We start from the raw sequence: 10,000 nt of genomic DNA, 5'->3' as shown, positions 1-10,000 counted from the left end.
ACCAACAGGATGTGGACTGACCAGACCTGGAGGGAAGGTCACACAGTCAGGAGGAAAACACTACAACACCAACAGGAGGTGGACTGACCAGACCTGGAGGGAAGGTCAGACACAGTCAGGAGGAAAACACTACAACACCAACAGGATGTGGACTGACCAGACCTGGAGGGAAGGTCACACAGTCAGGAGGAAAACACTACAACACCAACAGGATGTGGACTGACCAGACCTGGAGGGAAGGTCACACAGTCAGGAGGAAAACACTACAACACCAACAGGATGTGGACTGACCAGACCTGGAGGGAAGGTCACACAGTCAGGAGGAAAACACTACAACACCAACAGGATGTGGACTGACCAGACCTGGAGGGAAGGTCACACAGTCAGGAGGAAAACACTACAACACCAACAGGATGTGGACTGACCAGACCTGGAGGGAAGGTCAGACACAGTCAGGAGGAAAACACTACAACACCAACAGGATGTGGACTGACCAGACCTGGAGGGAAGGTCAGACACAGTCAGGAGGAAAACACTACAACACCAACAGGATGTGGACTGACCAGACCTGGAGGGAAGGTCACACAGTCAGGAGGAAAACACTACAACACCAACAGGATGTGGACTGACCAGACCTGGAGGGAAGGTCACACAGTCAGGAGGAAAACACTACAACACCAACAGGATGTGGACTGACCAGACCTGGAGGGAAGGTCACACAGTCAGGAGGAAAACACTACAACACCAACAGGATGTGGACTGACCAGACCTGGAGGGAAGGTCAGACACAGTCAGGAGGAAAACACTACAACACCAACAGGATGTGGACTGACCAGACCTGGAGGGACAGCCAGACACAGACAGGAGGAAAACACTACAACACCAACAGGATGTGGACTGACCAGACCTGGAGGGAAGGTCAGACACAGTCAGGAGGAAAACACTACAACACCAACAGGATGTGGACTGACCAGACCTGGAGGGAAGGTCACACACAGTCAGGAGGAAAACACTACAACACCAACAGGATGTGGACTGACCAGACCTGGAGGGAAGGTCACACAGTCAGGAGGAAAACACTACAACACCAACAGGATGTGGACTGACCAGACCTGGAGGGAAGGTCACACAGTCAGGAGGAAAACACTACAACACCAACAGGATGTGGACTGACCAGACCTGGAGGGAAGGTCACACAGTCAGGAGGAAAACATTACAACACCAACAGGATGTGGACTGACCAGACCTGGAGGGAAGGTCAGACACAGTCAGGAGGAAAATACTACAACACCAAGAGAATGTGGACTGACCAGACCTGGAGGGAAGGTCAGACACAGTCAGGAGGAAAACACTACAACACCAACAGGATGTGGACTGACCAGACCTGGAGGGAAGGTCAGACACAGTCAGGAGGAAAACACTACAACACCAACAGGATGTGGACTGACCAGACCTGGAGGGAAGGTCACACAGTCAGGAGGAAAACACTACAACACCAACAGGATGTGGACTGACCAGACCTGGAGGGAAGGTCAGACACAGTCAGGAGGAAAACACTACAACACCAACAGGATGTGGACTGACCAGACCTGGAGGGAAGGTCAGACACAGTCAGGAGGAAAACACTACAACACCAACAGGATGTGGACTGACCAGACCTGGAGGGAAGGTCACACAGTCAGGAGGAAAACATTACAACACCAACAGGATGTGGACTGACCAGACCTGGAGGGAAGGTCAGACACAGTCAGGAGGAAAACACTACAACACCAACAGGATGTGGACTGACCAGACCTGGAGGGAAGGTCAGACACAGTCAGGAGGAAAACACTACAACACCAACAGGATGTGGACTGACCAGACCTGGAGGGAAGGTCAGACACAGTCAGGAGGAAAACACTACAACACCAACAGGATGTGGACTGACCAGACCTGGAGGGAAGGTCAGACACAGTCAGGAGGAAAACACTACAACACCAACAGGATGTGGACTGACCAGACCTGGAGGGAAGGTCACACAGTCAGGAGGAAAACACTACAACACCAACAGGATGTGGACTGACCAGACCTGGAGGGAAGGTCACACAGTCAGGAGGAAAACACTACAACACCAACAGGATGTGGACTGACCAGACCTGGAGGGAAGGTCACACACAGTCAGGAGGAAAACACTACAACACCAACAGGATGTGGACTGACCAGACCTGGAGGGACAGCCAGACACAGTCAGGAGGAAAACACTACAACACCAACAGGATGTGGACTGACCAGACCTGGAGGGAAGGTCACACAGTCAGGAGGAAAACACTACAACACCAACAGGATGTGGACTGACCAGACCTGGAGGGAAGGTCAGACACAGTCAGGAGGAAAACACTACAACACCAACAGGATGTGGACTGACCAGACCTGGAGGGAAGGTCACACAGTCAGGAGGAAAACACTACAACACCAACAGGATGTGGACTGACCAGACCTGGAGGGAAGGTCACACAGTCAGGAGGAAAACACTACAACACCAACAGGATGTGGACTGACCAGACCTGGAGGGAAGGTCACACACAGTCAGGAGGAAAACACTACAACACCAACAGGATGTGGACTGACCAGACCTGGAGGGAAGGTCACACAGTCAGGAGGAAAACACTACAACACCAACAGGATGTGGACTGGCCAGACCTGGAGGGAAGGTCAGACACAGTCAGGAGGAAAACACTACAACACCAACAGGATGTGGACTGACCAGACCTGGAGGGAAGGTCAGACACAGTCAGGAGGAAAACACTACAACACCAACAGGATGTGGACTGACCAGACCTGGAGGGAAGGTCAGACACAGTCAGGAGGAAAACACTACAACACCAACAGGATGTGGACTGACCAGACCTGGAGGGAAGGTCACACAGTCAGGAGGAAAACATTACAACACCAACAGGATGTGGACTGACCAGACCTGGAGGGAAGGTCAGACACAGTCAGGAGGAAAACACTACAACACCAACAGGATGTGGACTGACCAGACCTGGAGGGAAGGTCAGACACAGTCAGGAGGAAAACACTACAACACCAACAGGATGTGGACTGACCAGACCTGGAGGGAAGGTCAGACACAGTCAGGAGGAAAACACTACAACACCAACAGGATGTGGACTGACCAGACCTGGAGGGAAGGTCAGACACAGTCAGGAGGAAAACACTACAACACCAACAGGATGTGGACTGACCAGACCTGGAGGGAAGGTCACACAGTCAGGAGGAAAACACTACAACACCAACAGGATGTGGACTGACCAGACCTGGAGGGAAGGTCACACAGTCAGGAGGAAAACACTACAACACCAACAGGATGTGGACTGACCAGACCTGGAGGGAAGGTCACACACAGTCAGGAGGAAAACACTACAACACCAACAGGATGTGGACTGACCAGACCTGGAGGGACAGCCAGACACAGTCAGGAGGAAAACACTACAACACCAACAGGATGTGGACTGACCAGACCTGGAGGGAAGGTCACACAGTCAGGAGGAAAACACTACAACACCAACAGGATGTGGACTGACCAGACCTGGAGGGAAGGTCAGACACAGTCAGGAGGAAAACACTACAACACCAACAGGATGTGGACTGACCAGACCTGGAGGGAAGGTCACACAGTCAGGAGGAAAACACTACAACACCAACAGGATGTGGACTGACCAGACCTGGAGGGAAGGTCACACAGTCAGGAGGAAAACACTACAACACCAACAGGATGTGGACTGACCAGACCTGGAGGGAAGGTCACACACAGTCAGGAGGAAAACACTACAACACCAACAGGATGTGGACTGACCAGACCTGGAGGGAAGGTCACACAGTCAGGAGGAAAACACTACAACACCAACAGGATGTGGACTGGCCAGACCTGGAGGGAAGGTCAGACACAGTCAGGAGGAAAACACTACAACACCAACAGGATGTGGACTGACCAGACCTGGAGGGACGGTCACACAGTCAGGAGGAAAACACTACAACACCAACAGGATGTGGACTGACCAGACCTGGAGGGAAGGTCACACAGTCAGGAGGAAAACACTACAACACCAACAGGATGTGGACTGACCAGACCTGGAGGGAAGGTCACACAGTCAGGAGGAAAACACTACAACACCAACAGGATGTGGACTGACCAGACCTGGAGGGAAGGTCAGACACAGTCAGGAGGAAAACACTACAACACCAACAGGATGTGGACTGACCAGACCTGGAGGGAAGGTCACACAGTCAGGAGGAAAACACTACAACACCAACAGGATGTGGACTGACCAGACCTGGAGGGAAGGTCACACAGTCAGGAGGAAAACACTACAACACCAACAGGATGTGGACTGACCAGACCTGGAGGGAAGGTCACACAGTCAGGAGGAAAACACTACAACACCAACAGGATGTGGACTGACCAGACCTGGAGGGAAGGTCACACACAGTCAGGAGGAAAACACTACAACACCAACAGGATGTGGACTGACCAGACCTGGAGGGAAGGTCACACAGTCAGGAGGAAAACACTACAACACCAACAGGATGTGGACTGACCAGACCTGGAGGGAAGGTCACACAGTCAGGAGGAAAACACTACAACACCAACAGGATGTGGACTGACCAGACCTGGAGGGAAGGTCACACAGTCAGGAGGAAAACACTACAACACCAACAGGATGTGGACTGACCAGACCTGGAGGGAAGGTCAGACACAGTCAGGAGGAAAACACTACAACACCAACAGGATGTGGACTGACCAGACCTGGAGGGAAGGTCAGACACAGTCAGGAGGAAAACACTACAACACCAACAGGATGTGGACTGACCAGACCTGGAGGGAAGGTCAGACAGTCAGGAGGAAAACACTACAACACCAACAGGATGTGGACTGACCAGACCTGGAGGGAAGGTCAGACACAGTCAGGAGGAAAACACTACAACACCAACAGGATGTGGACTGACCAGACCTGGAGGGAAGGTCAGACAGTCAGGAGGAAAACACTACAACACCAACAGGATGTGGACTGACCAGACCTGGAGGGAAGGTCACACAGTCAGGAGGAAAACGCTACAACACCAACAGGATGTGGACTGACCAGACCTGGAGGGAAGGTCAGACACAGTCAGGAGGAAAACACTACAACACCAACAGGATGTGGACTGACCAGACCTGGAGGGAAGGTCACACAGTCAGGAGGAAAACACTACAACACCAACAGGATGTGGACTGACCAGACCTGGAGGGAAGGTCAGACACAGTCAGGAGGAAAACACTACAACACCAACAGGATGTGGACTGACCAGACCTGGAGGGAAGGTCAGACACAGTCAGGAGGAAAACACTACAACACCAACAGGATGTGGACTGACCAGACCTGGAGGGAAGGTCACACAGTCAGGAGGAAAACACTACAACACCAACAGGATGTGGACTGACCAGACCTGGAGGGAAGGTCAGACACAGTCAGGAGGAAAACACTACAACACCAACAGGATGTGGACTGACCAGACCTGGAGGGAAGGTCAGACACAGTCAGGAGGAAAACACTACAACACCAACAGGATGTGGACTGACCAGACCTGGAGGGAAGGTCACACAGTCAGGAGGAAAACACTACAACACCAACAGGATGTGGACTGACCAGACCTGGAGGGAAGGTCACACAGTCAGGAGGAAAACACTACAACACCAACAGGATGTGGACTGACCAGACCTGGAGGGAAGGTCACACAGTCAGGAGGAAAACACTACAACACCAACAGGATGTGGAATGACCAGACCTGGAGGGAAGGTCACACAGTCATGAGGAAAACACTACAACACCAACAGGATGTGGACTGACCAGACCTGGAGGGACGGTCACACAGTCAGGAGGAAAACACTACAACACCAACAGGATGTGGACTGACCAGACCTGGAGGGAAGGTCAGACACAGTCAGGAGGAAAACACTACAACACCAACAGGATGTGGACTGACCAGACCTGGAGGGAAGGACAGACACAGTCAGGAGGAAAACACTACAACACCAACAGGATGTGGACTGACCAGACCTGGAGGGAAGGTCACACAGTCAGGAGGAAAACACTACAACACCAACAGGATGTGGACTGACCAGACCTGGAGGGAAGGTCACACAGTCAGGAGGAAAACACTACAACACCAACAGGATGTGGACTGACCAGACCTGGAGGGAAGGTCAGACAGTCAGGAGGAAAACACTACAACACCAACAGGATGTGGACTGACCAGACCTGGAGGGAAGGTCAGACACAGTCAGGAGGAAAACACTACAACACCAACAGGATGTGGACTGACCAGACCTGGAGGGAAGGTCAGACAGTCAGGAGGAAAACACTACCACACCAACAGGATGTGGACTGACCAGACCTGGAGGGAAGGTCACACAGTCAGGAGGAAAACACTACAACACCAACAGGATGTGGACTGACCAGACCTGGAGGGAAGGTCAGACACAGTCAGGAGGAAAACACTACAACACCAACAGGATGTGGACTGACCAGACCTGGAGGGAAGGTCACACAGTCAGGAGGAAAACACTACAACACCAACAGGATGTGGACTGACCAGACCTGGAGGGAAGGTCAGACACAGTCAGGAGGAAAACACTACAACACCAACAGGATGTGGACTGACCAGACCTGGAGGCAAGGTCAGACACAGTCAGGAGGAAAACACTACAACACCAACAGGATGTGGACTGACCAGACCTGGAGGGAAGGTCACACAGTCAGGAGGAAAACACTACAACACCAACAAGATGTGGACTGACCAGACCTGGAGGGAAGGTCAGACACAGTCAGGAGGAAAACACTACAACACCAACAGGATGTGGACTGACCAGACCTGGAGGGAAGGTCAGACACAGTCAGGAGGAAAACACTACAACACCAACAGGATGTGGACTGACCAGACCTGGAGGGAAGGTCACACAGTCAGGAGGAAAACACTACAACACCAACAGGATGTGGACTGACCAGACCTGGAGGGAAGGTCAGACACAGTCAGGAGGAAAACACTACAACACCAACAGGATGTGGACTGACCAGACCTGGAGGGAAGGTCACACAGTCAGGAGGAAAACACTACAACACCAACAGGATGTGGACTGACCAGACCTGGAGGGAAGGTCAGACACAGTCAGGAGGAAAACACTACAACACCAACAGGATGTGGACTGACCAGACCTGGAGGGAAGGTCAGACACAGTCAGGAGGAAAACACTACAACACCAACAGGATGTGGACTGACCAGACCTGGAGGGAAGGTCAGACACAGTCAGGAGGAAAACACTACAACACCAACAGGATGTGGACTGACCAGACCTGGAGGGAAGGTCACACAGTCAGGAGGAAAACACTACAACACCAACAGGATGTGGACTGACCAGACCTGGAGGGAAGGTCAGACACAGTCAGGAGGAAAACACTACAACACCAACAGGATGTGGACTGACCAGACCTGGAGGGAAGGTCAGACACAGTCAGGAGGAAAACACTACAACACCAACAGTATGTGGACACCTGCTAGTAGTAGTAGTAGTAGTAGTAGTAGTAGTAGCTACACTACATGACCAACAGTATGTGGACACCTTCTAGTAGTAGTAGTAGTAGTAGTAGTAGTAGCTACACTACATGACCAACAGTATGTGGACACCTGCTAGTAGTAGTAGTAGTAGTAGTAGTAGTAGTAGTAGTAGTAGTAGTAGTAGTAGTAGCAGTAGTAGCTACACTACATGACCAACAGTATGTGGACACCTGCTAGTAGTAGTAGTAGTAGTAGTAGTAGTAGTAGTGGTAGCTACACTACATGACCAACAGTATGTGGACACCTGCTAGTAGTAGTAGTAGCTACACTACATGACCAACAGTATGTGGACACCTGCTAGTAGTAGTAGTAGTAGCTACACTACATGACCAACAGTATGTGGACACCTGCTAGTAGTAGTAGTAGTAGTAGTAGTAGTAGTAGTAGTAGTAGCTACACTACATGACCAACAGTATGTGGACACCTGCTAGAAGTAGTAGTAGTAGTAGTAGTAGTAGTAGTAGTAGTAGTAGTAGTAGTAGCTACACTACATGACCAACAGTATGTGGACACCTGCTAGTAGTAGTAGTAGTAGTAGTAGTAGTAGTAGTAGTAGTAGTAGTAGTAGTACACTACATGACCAACAGTATGTGGACACCTGCTAGTAGTAGTAGTAGTAGCTACACTACATGACCAACAGTATGTGGACACCTGCTAGTAGTAGTAGTAGTAGTAGTAGTAGTAGCTACACTACATGACCAACAGTATGTGGACACCTGCTAGTAGTAGTAGTAGTAGTAGTAGTAGTAGTAGTAGTAGTAGTAGTAGTAGTAGTAGCTACACTACATGACCAACAGTATGTGGACACCTGCTAGTAGTAGTAGTAGTAGTAGTAGTAGTAGTAGTAGCTACACTACATGACCAACAGTATGTGGACACCTGCTAGTAGTAGTAGTAGTAGTAGTAGTAGTAGTAGTAGTAGTAGCTACACTACATGACCAACAGTATGTGGACACCTGCTAGTAGTAGTAGTAGTAGTAGTAGTAGTAGCTACACTACATGACCAACAGTATGTGGACACCTGCTAGTAGTAGTAGTAGTAGTAGCTACACTACATGACCAACAGTATGTGGACACCTGCTAGTAGTAGTAGTAGTAGTAGTAGTAGTAGTAGTAGTAGTAGTAGTAGTAGCTACACTACATGACCAACAGTATGTGGACACCTGCTAGTAGTAGTAGTAGTAGTAGTAGTAGTAGTAGTAGTAGTAGTAGTAGTAGTAGTACTAGTAGTAGTAGTACACTACATGACCAACAGTATGTGGACACCTGCTAGTAGTAGTAGTAGTAGCTACACTACATGACCAACAGTTTGTGGACACCTGCTAGTAGTAGTAGTAGCTACACTACATGACCAACAGTATGTGGACACCTGCTAGTAGTAGTAGTAGTAGTAGTAGTAGTAGTAGTAGTAGCTACACTACATGGCCAACAGTATGTGGACACCTGCTAGTAGTAGTAGTAGTAGTAGTAGTAGTAGTAGTAGTAGTAGTAGTAGTAGTAGTAGTAGTAGTAGTAGTAGTAGCTACACTACATGACCAACAGTATGTGGACACCTTCTAGTAGTAGTAGTAGTAGCTACACTACATGACCAACAGTATGTGGACACCTGCTAGTAGTAGTAGTAGTAGTAGTAGTAGTAGTAGCTACACTACATGACCAACAGTATGTGGACACCTGCTAGTAGTAGTAGTAGTAGTAGTAGTAGTAGTAGTAGTATTAGTAGTAGTAGTAGCTACACTACATGGCCAACAGTATGTGGACACCTGCTAGTAGTAGTAGTAGTAGTAGTAGTAGTAGCTACACTACATGACCAACAGTATGTGGACACCTGCTAGTAGTAGTAGTAGTAGTAGTAGTAGTAGTAGCTACACTACATGACCAACAGTATGTGGACACCTGCTAGTAGTAGTAGTAGTAGTAGTAGTAGTAGTAGTAGTAGTAGTAGTAGTAGTAGTAGTAGTAGTAGTAGTAGTAGTAGTAGTAGCTACACTACATGACCAACAGTATGTGGACACCTGCTAGTAGTAGTAGTAGTAGTAGTAGTAGTAGTAGTAGTAGCTACACTACATGACCAACAGTATGTGGACACCTGCTAGTAGTAGCTACACTACATGACCAACAGTATGTGGACACCTGCTAGTAGTAGTAGTAGTAGTAGTAGTAGTAGTAGTAGTAGTAGTAGCTACACTACATGACCAACAGTATGTGGACACCTGCTAGTAGTAGTAGTAGTAGTAGTAGTAGTAGTAGTAGTAGTAGTAGTAGTGGTAGTAGTAGTAGTAGCTACACTACATGACCAACAGTATGTGGACACCTGCTCATCAAACATCTCATTCCAAAATCATGGGCATTAATATGGAGTTGGTCC

The 10,000-nt window shown here is 49.4% G+C and overlaps 1 protein-coding gene across 1 annotated transcript in view; it reads right to left on the bottom strand.

Annotated features, from left to right (window-relative positions):
* Positions 1–10,000, bottom strand: part of LOC311118363 (unconventional myosin-XV-like) — a gene marked incomplete at both ends in the record, with an annotated part of 81,880 nt that overhangs the window by 1,954 nt on the left and 69,926 nt on the right. The window lies entirely within an intron of this gene.

The sequence above is a fragment of the Coregonus lavaretus genome, assembly GCF_964263955.1.
Source record: "Coregonus lavaretus genome assembly, contig: HAP1_SCAFFOLD_1321, whole genome shotgun sequence".
Taxonomy (NCBI): domain Eukaryota; kingdom Metazoa; phylum Chordata; class Actinopteri; order Salmoniformes; family Salmonidae; genus Coregonus; species Coregonus lavaretus.
This window is presented reverse-complemented; position numbering and strand designations above follow the sequence as displayed.